Source organism: Saccostrea cucullata, unplaced genomic scaffold (genome assembly GCF_032062105.1).
Source record: "Saccostrea cucullata isolate Sc308-1 unplaced genomic scaffold, CSIRO_AGI_Scuc_v1 ctg592, whole genome shotgun sequence".
NCBI classification, from domain to species: Eukaryota; Metazoa; Mollusca; class Bivalvia; order Ostreida; family Ostreidae; genus Saccostrea; species Saccostrea cuccullata.
The window spans coordinates 190,934-203,847 of NW_026922940.1; the positions used below are offsets into that span (position 1 = coordinate 190,934).

Genomic DNA, 12,914 nt, shown 5'->3' on the forward strand with positions numbered 1-12,914 from the left:
TCACAATATAACTTTTTGAACGATCTAAATGGTCCTTAGAAAATAAAATCAGGGAAACTTTGGATATAAATGTATTTATTATAAAAAGAATACAGGTATACATGTTCACAAACAAAAGAGCAAATCAATGCAGTATATATTGTGAGACTGTGAATTATAGCTCGCAAATATTGTGATATCGTATATGCTATCAAACACTGAATATTTACTATGTACAGTATCATAATCTTTTTCTATGTTACATACGTATACATGTATATCTTTGGCTAAGAGCAAAACAATTGCTTTCTTTATCAATATATAACCATAGAATAGATCAAATCATCTGTCAAAAAGAAACACTTTTTTATTTAATCAAAGAAAATCTTAATCGACTTTAAGACGTTGCAAAGAAATGACTTGTATGTTCGATTTCCTTTGTTTTTCTTCATTTTCGATCCATGGCTTGACAAAATTGTTTGGTCTTCCACCTGATGTTGATACCTAAGGGGAAAACATATTAATGTTTAAAGAACAAATTAGTGAGAACAATAGTAAGCATTTTAAAGGAAATCAAAAGGAAATACCTGATGCTTGTTTGATCCGTCCTTTGTTTTCGCGTTACTTGTAAAGCTTGATGTCCAAGAAGATCTCTGAGAAGATTACAATTATAAAATATTTATTTATTTAAAAACTTTTTTTATCTATCGAAAATTAAAAACACAACCAACATGTACACTGTACATGTACATTATGATAAGGTTTACAACAATGAATGTATAAAAAACAACCTGTTCATCGGATTTAGAACCACATCTCTGTTCTTCACTACGATTCATCATCACAGAAAACAGGTAGATCAGAGGATTCAGTGCCGAATTTATAGGGAGAACAACAACAATGACCCAGGCGTACACCTTATTGGTGACGTCAATTCCCATAAATGTCAGAAACCCTACAAAACAGACAAATCATTTTAGAGCAAGCAATTGAATTTGGCCGCGTTCGTTAAATTTTTAAATACACGTTAAACAAACTGTTTTAAAAGCAATATGTTGCACATAAACTTATAGTAGTTTAACTGAATGTACATGATTGATTTTTTTTTTAATTGCAATGTACCTGAGTATTAAATACATGTTAACACTTCCTTACCTATAGTTCCGATGGTAACCTAACAAAGCACATCTGTAACTGCAACCGCCATTAGGGATTTGGCTATATTTATTTCTGTTCGTTTTGGGGAAATCGATTGACGGCTCGCTTTCTTCTCAAATCGAACAACATCCATAAATATGAGCATTTGCCCAAGGAGAACTATTAGAAAGATGGCAAAGTTTGCCCCCACAAAGAGTACCATAGAATATTCCCATCCTGGTTTCCGGAGAACTGATAGAGGTAAAGAGATACACACCCCAGAACTGGAGTAATAATCCTTAAAGTACTCAATCCCAAATAAGGGCAGTGATGACAGCAAGAAAGAAACCATCCACACTAACATGGAAATGATCTTTGCAATCTTGATTTCCTTATTCAACAATGCAAATGGAAATCGAATGGCTAAAATTCTGTCAATGTTGATAAAAAGTACAAAAAGAGCGGATGCTTCACTAGATAGAGTAGCTAGGACACCGGCAAAAGTACATAAAGGACTATTTCTCCACGCGAAATCCTCAAAACCATAGCGATCGCTGAATTTTAAATTAGCTCCTGCTATGATGTAAAGATAAACACCCATTAGAAAGTCTGCGAAACCAAGATATCGAATGGTTTACATAAACTTGATTTTTTATTAAGCAAAAGCAGTTTATGACATGTAGCAAACAAATTTCCACATACAGCTAGAAGGGCCATATACCATATTGCTATACTGAGAAGAGGTATGTCTATTAAATCGTTGCAGGAGGAAATTTCGTTTACGGGTGCCAAACAATGCATTTTGCTGACAGCCTTTGGTTGTGCACAGCAAAGTGTGTAGGAATCCACTCGCAGATATTGAATACTTATCAGACCATCAAACATTCCTTCCATTACCCTCAGGTTATTGTTTTGGAGATAAAGATAGCGAAGATTCAAGAGATGAATAAAATGATAGCGTTCCAAATCACGGAGTTGATTATTTGATAAATCTAAATATATCAGTTCAGATAATTTTAAAAATGCTCTTGGATGAATGTAACTTATGACATTGTGTTGAAGTTTAAGATACATGAGGTTGTTTAAGACAGCTAATTCATTATCGGCTATTCTTTTAATCTTATTATACGATAAATCAAGATAATGAAGCCGAGCCTCGGATATGCCAAGGTCAATGGTGTAATTGATCGAAACTATCAAATTATGCTGAAGATGTAAAACTTGTATCAAAGACACTATATGCCATGTGGTTAAACGATTGTGGCTTAAATTAAGCGTATATGTTTCATAGTATGTATCTGGCTGATCAGTTAAAAAACTATTACTAAAATCAACCACAGTAAAGCGAAGTTTCTCAAACATGTGATGAAATCCCCTTGTTTCCACCATTTGTAGACGGACACCCTTTCCTTCTTCTATTTTAGAGTCCGTTTTGTTCAATAAACCAGTCAGAACATGGGATTCAAATGTAAAGTTATTCCTAAAATAATATGGAACAACGAAATCAAATGTATTATTCAAATAACTTTTCTGAACATTGAATTCTAATATATCAAAGATATACCCATCAAAATTATGAAAAAAGTACATGTTTTCAAATGAAGATTCGTTGATATTTATGTATCGGAAGGAATTTTTATGAAAGAAAACATTGGTAATCTTACTGTTTTGGATGGACATTATCTCTATATGTTCATTGCTAATATTAAGTGAACCAATTATAGAATTTGTGATGACAATTCGTTTCAGGTTTGGAAACAGACCTTCACTTATTACTAGATTTTCATGCAGTAAACCATTGAAAGACACAGAGACAGCATAAACCGGGGCATTTGAAGCCAAACAACTAACAGACAAACCAACACAGGAACAGTTAACAGGGCAATATAGAAAACTAGTGCTCGATGAATTCAAGGGGCATTGATCCCAGTCACGGCAAATATTTGTGGCAGGGGCATATTGTGTCTGATCTTCCTCATGTCGTCTGGATAAATTCTGAGAACTCAAGGCCTGGTCTTGACTGCAGAGGGATCTACTGATATTCCCTGAAATTAAAAAATATACATTGTATATGTATTTAATTAGAAAACTCAAATATGGGGCATAAGAACAGAAAAACGGAAACTCCCATTCAATGCTCGCAACAGATTGGGTTCTCCAAAATATGCTAGAAGAGGAAAGTTGCCTTTTTGCTTCAATAATTTTTAATTTCTATTTTGTAAAAATTATTTGGTCCTCAATATTTCTCTTTTTTTGTAAAAAATATTTTATCCTTACAAAGGCAACTAAATAAATGAAAAACGTTATGATTGAATTCATATTCTATGGAATTATTGAGAAAACAGTAACACGTCCTTCGTATTAAAAATGAGTGAAAAACAAAGAATGTCAATAATATTCACCACAAAGCGTCTCATCCTCTTCATTCAGACAATCAGATACAAGATCACAAACTTTATCTAGTGGAATACATTCATCCCGGTCAGCGCTGCATCTGAATTCATCAGGACTGCATGTTTCTAAAATCATACAAATGCAATGCAAATTGGTGCGCTTTCTAAAAAAATTGTTTTGAACATATTGTATTGACATCATGTCAATTGGATTTTATAAGTTCCAAAAACTTAGATGGTCCTCTTCCATGTCTAAAATCTAAATTGCCATTCAAAATTTACAAATTTTTACAATAATATATAGGCCTATATGCACATAGATAAACAAAAACAATTGTCTTTAAAAAATTTACTGTAGATGATAGCTTATTTCTGATTTTAAACTAGATAAGGTATAGACAAACAAGTTGATTATATAAGGATCTCAAATCACTATGGTAAAGCATATATCTATAGTCTTTAGTACTGTGTAATCATGAATTTTCTTGAGTTTAATTTTTGTTGTTTTCGAGGTATGGAGAGACTTATGAATTTATATCCACCACGAAACAAGTCCTTATAAACCAATATTTATTCCCTCAGACCTCGAAAAATTGACCCCACAAAAATATTTGATTTTACTTTACCACAATTTATTATCATACTTACTACAAATTCCTTCTGTAATGGATATGTTGTCTTGGAGGACAAAAGAAGTAGCTCGAGGCCAAATATAAAAGTAGGCTCGAAAAACCACCTGTTGATATATAAAACATTTTTAAGATTGTTATATGAGATAGAAGGATCGTCTTAGTGATAAATCAGTTGCTAGCAGTCTTGTTCAATGATAGCAAATATAAAGACGGGACACAGTTTTTCTGCATACAATATTTTTTATAAACATAAAGATTTCAATTTTGTTTACTTTCAGTATAATGAGTATCATAAAAGGATGATTAAATCGAAATATCACGAAACACTTATCGTTACCTTAAAGTTGGTTCCAAGGGGAAGAGTCGCAGAAGCTCTTCTGAACCTGATCACAGAACTCTTATCATGTACGTTTAAAAATTCCCAAAGATAATAAGGCTGTAGATAATTAGTTATGTACGCAACGACTAGCGCGGCCTCAGGGCCAAATACAACGTAGCTGTAATGAAGACATCGATGGCTTCTTATTGCAAGTGGGATCTCTATACTGACTGCGTCCATGGTGTGAACATAGCGTCCATGGTGTGAACATAGATAAATGTATTGCTGTAATTTATTGACGATAGTAGGACGTAGTTGTCCTCAAGTCTTTCCAGCTGCTTACGGGTAGAATTAGTAACCTTAAGCCCAACTAGAGCTATAGAATAGACGAAATATTAAAATGTACTCATCTAAAAATGCGACGAATGAAACTCATACCAGTAAAGGTTTTCTTTTATATTCATTTTATGTGAGTAATAGTATAAAAAGGGATAAGATCTGTTTGATTTTACTATGTTTATTAAACATGCATTGTTAAAATTGTATCAAATATTTAAAAATGAAACATTTACATATAGATTGATGTCTCTTAAGCAAGAATAAAGGGTATAAGGAATTTCACTATTGAAGAAATACCTACAATTTAAATATTTCACGGCTGAGGAAATCCGTATTCGCTTCCACCAAGTTGCAGTTTGGACATGGTATCCTTTACCACAATTAAATAGATTACCGTCGGCTCCACACAGGGGCGTCATTTTATTGAGAGCTACCGTATCATTTTGCCACGTCCATCCACACGTACCATTTTCAAAATCACAGTTGACTGAAAACATATTTTTAGATTAAGGATTCAAATCAAAAGTTTAAAAAGTGTATCATTTTACAAATGAAGTGATTGATCACCAAAAATCCTAAAAAGAATACGAATCTCTGTAGAAGACATACAATGTAGCACCTTAAAATGGGATCAGGTGCCTTGGGGTGTAAGCATCCCCTGTCGACTGGTCTGACCTGCCGAGAGCCCTATGTATTTATGAGACGCACGACATATTCGATTAAAAAACAAGTAGACAAAGGATTAAAAATTGGTTTGAAATAAAAACAAATGATAGTAGTTATTTTACTAAATATAGTCATTATAGGAGAGTATTGAAGGTGTTAAAATTTAGTATTCTTCTGGAATGAGTGGCGCTGTAACATAGAACAGCAGCATCTACATGTACAATAAATCAGATCAATAAATGGAATTGTCTGAGGGAAAATAAAACAAGCTGGATAAACCGACTGACAGCTAGATAGGAAATCTATAGTTCCAATATTTTAAAAGTTTTTTTTTTCATTCTTGGGACAACAATTAAAAACGATGTCTGCCTTACATTATATCTTAGTGAGGATGAAATAAACCTTTAAAACAATTTTCATCCCATTTTACAAATCAATTAATTTTAAAACAAAAGTTGGTTTTAATATTGCGAAACTTTCATACAAAATTGATACAAACGTTTTGTTTGTATTTATTGACGAAGGTGAAAATCAAGGTGACTTTTTTTCTTTTTCAACAGTATTTGTCCTTATCTTTTTATAATATTTATTGTTTATTTTTCTTATTTATGTACATATAAAGTATCAACAACTGCATATGGGTATATACACGTATCTCCCAATCATTCGATATGCAAGAGCATGTTCTTTGCACTAACAGTGTCTAAGAGAGGCATGAAAAATTCACAGATTCTAAGAAAGGTTTGAAAATTCATGAGTAATTCTTTTTTAATTTACTATACACCATATTAAAGTTTTAATTCTTAATAATGATCAACTTTCAACCAAAGGCAGTACTTAACTAGTGTAGTGGCTACTATAAAGTGTATTGGACATATTAAATTAAAAGGAAAATGTACTCACCTGAAGCATAATCCTTCGATGTATACAACTCACCTAGTCCATAGGAAACTGTGCAAATTAGAGTAATTCGCCACCAAATGATCAGCAACATCTTCATCTGCAATGGCTCTGAAGTTAGTTATGTTCCTGAGAATTCTTAGCAGAAACAATTGAAAGTTATCGATTTTTTTCTGTTGTCAATACACATGTCAATCATGATATGAAATAAACATCAAAACTACATAGTGAGTATAGGAAATTTTATAGTACATTTTTTGGTTGCATTTCATTTCACAAAGAGATTTTAAGCAATTCACGTCTTTAAAAGTCCATGGATTTCGTCAAATATATATATTTAATTTGAATTGGAGAGATAATTCATTCATTAATTTAGTTCTAATATTTTCATCAAAAAATTCTTAACGTATGAATATTCCAAATTTCGTTAACTTAAGATTGATTGATTGTATATTGTTTACCGTCCCTCTCGAGGATTTTCACTCATATGGAGACGTCACCATGGCGGTGAAGGGCTTCAAAATTTGACCTATACTCGGCACTCAGCACTCAGGGCCATTTGGACACTGAACCTACGTTTTAAAGGCCCGTGAATTTTGCTTCTAGTGCCGAGCGCTTGGCGAAGGAACAGCCACTACCTTTGTTTACGTTTTAGGTATGACACGGCGCCGCGAACGAGATACGAACCCGGGCCTCGATCCTGATCACGAAGCGAACACTCTACCACTAGGCTACCGTGACCGGTTATTCAATTAAGAATAAATGCTTCTACTGACGTGTAATGTTTCGTTTAATTTCATGCATGTAGATTTTTATTGCTTGAGAAATTATCATATCTAATGTAGAATACTCAAAAGTCTTATGGTATTGTATTTGTTTGTAAAATCAAAAGCTTTGAAAATGAGAACAGAAAAGAATAAATAGTGAATTAACAAAAATTAAAATTTGAAATATAAACTCTGTGCTAAAGCAATCTTTTTGTATAAGAAGTAATGAAAAATTCAAGTTGAGTATTTATTAAAATCGTTCTACATGTACTTAATAATTTTCTATAAAAATGAATTATTATGAATATATTTTATTTCAAACTTTCTGGTTTAGGATACCTCAAAACAGTCCTTTTGAATTTTGTGCTTTTTAAAATTCCTTTTTACTTTAATTTTCAAATAAAAAATGTTAAGGTAGTACGAGTGTGAAATCAAAGTAATGGAAAACAAATGATTTTGGTATTAATGGATACGCATATGTATAAACAATGCATGATTATAATATAAAGAAAAAGAGTGTAGCCGTTTGCCTGCTAGTGGTTGCCAAACTAAGGGAGGTAACTCTGTGTGATAATTTCCTTAAAAATATAGTCTGTACACCAACTTAAAAAAAGAGGTCACAGATTATGTAAAATTTTTAAATGTTAATTTTTATTAAACAAGGAACATCTGTTCTAAAATTTACAACAAAAAATTTTTTTTAACAAATTCTAAACTGTGCTTGCGGCGCCACCTATGACGTCTAATTATCTTACCAAAATACATAAGTTGTGGATCTTAATCAAATTATAAAACATAGACAGAGTAATGGAATCAGAAAAAAAAAAATTTATTTTTATAAAATATAACAACAATCAATCAATTTGTCCAAATTTCAGAAAAAAAGAGTGGAGCCGTTTTCAAAATATTTAACCCGAATTTCCTCTGATCAGCTTTTCTCTGCAAAATTCTTGTGTTTAGACTGCTCTAAATTTGTCTTCATTTATGATTCAATAAAAACAACTAAAATGGAAAATGGACATGGCACAATATTCTATGATCTATATATTACCTAAACAATATTCATTTGGAAAATAAAAAAAAAGTTGTTTCATTAAATGTCCTCAATAGCCATCTATACTTTCCAATGATTTGAAACAATAAAATATGAGAAATATATTAATTATTCTCACATATTTTACAATATGCAGAGTAATGGAAATAAAAAATGCATATGTTTTACATGAACTATAACAGCAATTAATTATTGTGTCCAAGTTTCAGAAAAAAGAGTGGATCCATTTTGAAAATATTTAGCCCGAAATTCTTCTGATCAGCTTTTCTCTGCAAAATTTTCATGCCTACGACTTCTCTAAAATCATTTACATTTCAATAAAAACAATCTAAAATAAAAATTGAACATGGCACAATTTTATGATCTATAAATTACCTGAACAACTTTCATTTGTAAAATAAACAAGATGTGTTTGTGAAACACTATGCGCCCGGCGGCAACAAAGTTTAAAAAATCTATTTTAAGCATATTGGTCACAGTCAAGGTCACAAGGTCATTGACCATGCCATGGTGTCATTTGAAAGAACTTAATCGGTGGAGTATGCATCCCAAATATGAAGTCCCTATCTCCTATGGTTCAAAAGTTATGGCAAAAAGTGGAAAAAGCTATTTTTAGCTATAGGTCACAGTCAAGGTCACAAGATCATTGACCTTGTCGTCGTTTGAAAGGACTTTATTAGTGGAGTATGCATACCAAATATGAAGTCCCTATCTCTTATTGTTCAAAATTTATGGCGAAGGTTAAAGTTGACAACAGACAGAAAGACAAACAGACAAACAGACAAGCAGATAGACAGACAAACAGACAGGACAAAAACAATGTACGCCCGGGAGCTATTTTTAGCTATAGGTCACAGTCAAGGTCACAAGATCATTGACCTTGTCGTCGTTTGAAAGGACTTTATTAGTGGAGTATGCATACCAAATATGAAGTCCCTATCTCTTATTGTTCAAAAGTTATGGCGAAGGTTAAAGTTGACAACAGACAGAAAGACAAACAGACAAACAGATAAACAGACAAACAGACAAACAGACAGGACAAAAACAATGTACGCCCGGGATCTATCGATCCGGGCGCATAAAAAGAAATAAATATAATGTTTCATAGTGTACGACCTTACAATGCCAGCTATTAATGTCCATTGACTAGCTAACAATGAGATATGAGAAATATGAATCCTTGTCACATATGTTACTATATGCAGAGTAATAGAATCAAAAAATGCATAGGTTTTACATGAAATATGACAACTATCAATCAATGAGTCCAAGTTTCAGATAAAAGAGTGGAGCTATTTAGAAAATATTCAGCCCGAATTTCCTCTGAACATCTTTTCTCTGCAAAATTTTCATGTTTAATGATAAAATTATCCCAATAACATTTCCAAATTATACAATATGTATTGAAATGAATATTGTACAAATTTTATGAAGTAATATTATATCTGAACTTTCATTTCAAGCATATAAAACAATAATTTTATGTTGTATTATAAGGTCAGACTGTTGTTTTATGAGCTCAGACAAAACTTGACTAGTTAAAATAATGGAAGAGTGTCTAGAAAACCATGAACCTGTGTGACATTATTTTCCATAATTTCACAGGACAGTATATCAATGCATGAAAAAGTACAGGAACATCGTAATTTCTTATATTTCGACCAAGTTCCACTACGCTGTCATTGGTAGACAAAAAATCCAAAAAGCTTGTAGGACCTGTCCTTATGTTTACTGCTTTCACCTCACTCTTTGCCATTGTGGTACATTTTCTTTCATCTGGTCCTAATTCCAGTTATCTCTCTTACTTTTGGATGAATTGGAGTCGTTGGTAGTACACGTACATGTAAATATGTACTGGTTGAAGTGGTTTTCGCCATTGATGGCCAAAATTTGTAGTATATGTGTAGCATATGCTCTGGCTAAAATAAAATAAATTATATTAATTATATATTCATTTATTTAGGTAAACTTAACTAGAAGAGATATGGAATAAATAAACGTTATACTCCCCTACCAAATACCGGTACAACATATAGATGTACAATACAAAAGAAATACATATAAGAGATGCATCACTCTCATTTAAAAATTATCCACTATAGACTTGACTTTTTCAAAAGTAGGTCAAATTTCAAAATCAGTTCAATTAGTATGCCCTGGGTTAAAGTTTTTCAAGAGTCAGTCAAATTCCATGATGAAGGTCAGAAATAAAATTTCACCCATAAAAAAAAAAAACCTCTCGTTGCTGGTATTTTGTCTTTATCATGAGAACTCATTTACAGCACATTCAGAAGCCTGCAAAGTTCCTTCCCGAACTTCATTTGTAGACGTGTTCTGCTGCCTGTGAAACAACAAGGATATTTGAAGATTAATTTAACAAGTCCTTGAACAATTAAGATATGTTTGTAAAACACTTATTGCCCACTCCCCCAGACAATTGAAAATTTTCTAAGTCGAATAGACATAACGCTGTAAAATATTGCCTGATGTTACCTACCCAAAACAAACCTTGCCTAGATATTATGATAAATCTGTAAATCAAATTTCATTTCAGCAACCTCTGCAAAGAAAATAAACAGAAACTGGTGGTGGACCGACCGACCAACAGACATACAGCTGCAAACAGACAGATGCAAAGCAGTATGCCCTCCCTTGATATCATACCCCTAACTGGGAAAAAAATCATACCTGTATGTACAATTATCAGTTATGAATTAAGTATATTAAATTAAATAACGCAGTGACTATAAGTTTCTTGAAATTATACTGATATGACATCGAATGTGATTTGACACTCACTAGGAGCTGACTTTATTGAATTTTCTTGACTTTCCATGTTACTTATAAATAAAAGTAAATGACAAGAAATTGTGCTAGGTATCAAATGATCTAATAAGATAAAACCCCTTACCATACAAAATGAATGTTAAATTTATGCATACCAACATATGCCCCCCAGCCACCACAACCCCATCATTATTTTTTTATATGTAGATGTGTATCCCTTATGGCCTTATCTTAATTATCACAATGTGTAAATATAGATGCAGCATTGACACGTTTTTGTTTAAAGATTTCAACACAATTTGAGTTAGTAATATGAATAATATTTATTAAATTTTAAAGACATATTTTCCAACAGAAAATCTCTCCTATCCATACCTGAATCTTAATTTCTTCAAACTTTTGCTTCAACTTACATTACAAATTAGTTTCTTTGCAATGTTTACATATAAAATGCCGGGTTATGTACTTTCAATTTCACAACGGGGAATAACTCTAAGAATATCTCGAAGAAAAAATGTTATGAACATTACTGAATCGCTCAGCATATCTTGATACAGTTGATTTCTCGTTTATATTAGGCCTTAGTCTATGCAGCCTAATTCCAAAAACTTTTATTTAACACATTGTCTAGCCTCTGGGATATATGAAACCGACACTTCTTGATAGACTGTCGAAATAGGGCACACAGTCACAGGACAGGTGTAGGCTAATTTTGAACCCCCGTAACCGTGTTTGGCGTGTTACATGTATCCGATACTTTTTTCTTACCGGTTTTTGAATAGACACTAATCAACTTCTGCTTCTGACTGGTTTCTGTATTTAAAAAATCCGTTTGCGAGTGGCAAAGCCGCCCTCGGCACGTCTCATTTTCCGTTGTTCGTCATTTTGGAAAATCTAGCGCTGTCGTTACTATGAAGATCGGAAACTGGTCAGTTGTCGTAAAAATACGAGACGTACTCGATGACAATGCAGATATTTTAAAACTCATTTTTAATCAGAAAAAAAGATAAGTAGTAAATTTGAATGTACAATATTATTAGCTACTTAATGATATAAACACTTTTTTTTAATACAACTTTTACAACTTTCGTTCCAATTTTTGTTATGTAAATTGCTCACACTCATATAACCTTAAACGAAGAATGAATGTAATTCTTTAATCCAAAGAAATCTACAACGGGTTAATGTTTTGCAACAAGTTAAGAGTTTTAATTCTGACTATAAAGTACATAATATTTTTCTATAATTTTTCCTTTTTTATCTGATCTTTTTTTACCTCTCATAAACTTATAATTTGACAATTTTATAAAAAACCTTCCTTATTCTATTTTGAAATTTCAAAGAGACGCCGTTTCATCACAGTAAACAATGAAGTCGTTTTTAGCTTTTTTAAAGTCTACGATTAAACACGATTGAAGATAAAAAGTAAAAATGTAATTTGATAATCTAGACGTTAATTGTACTTTAATTAGTTCCTCGTGATTCTTTCATTAATAGTTTCCTCTTTCTAAAAGCCAACAAAATGGGATGAGGATAATTTTTATCGATTTTTTTTGCCTTACGACAAATTAATTTTTCTACTCTTCCTTGTATGATTTGCTTCATAAGTTTCACAAACTGATATATTTACATTTTCTTTGATAGTACAATTTGGAAATACAAGTGTATAATATTTGAATCTTTCAGTGTTATATAAAATGTTAGTATGAGGAATATCTTTTAAAAATGAAAATTCTTGGGTGTTTTACATCCCTCCCCATTTCCAGGTGCTATCTGTACAACGAAAATAACACGCATTCTAAGTTTTGTCAATAAAATGAAAAACTTTCAAACACTTTTTGAAATATTTCGACCGTGCTACCGGCCTTCATCAGTCGTGTTTATTTGAATGCATACTATTTAAACATCGATAAAGATGAAAGGTAATAGTATAATTTGATA

At 32.1% G+C, this 12,914-nt stretch overlaps 1 pseudogene; it reads right to left on the bottom strand.

Moving 5' to 3' along the window:
• Positions 1–366: 366 nt before the first annotated feature.
• On the bottom strand, positions 367–4,700 carry LOC134262842 (G-protein coupled receptor GRL101-like; annotated as a pseudogene).
• Positions 4,701–12,914: the final 8,214 nt, after the last annotated feature.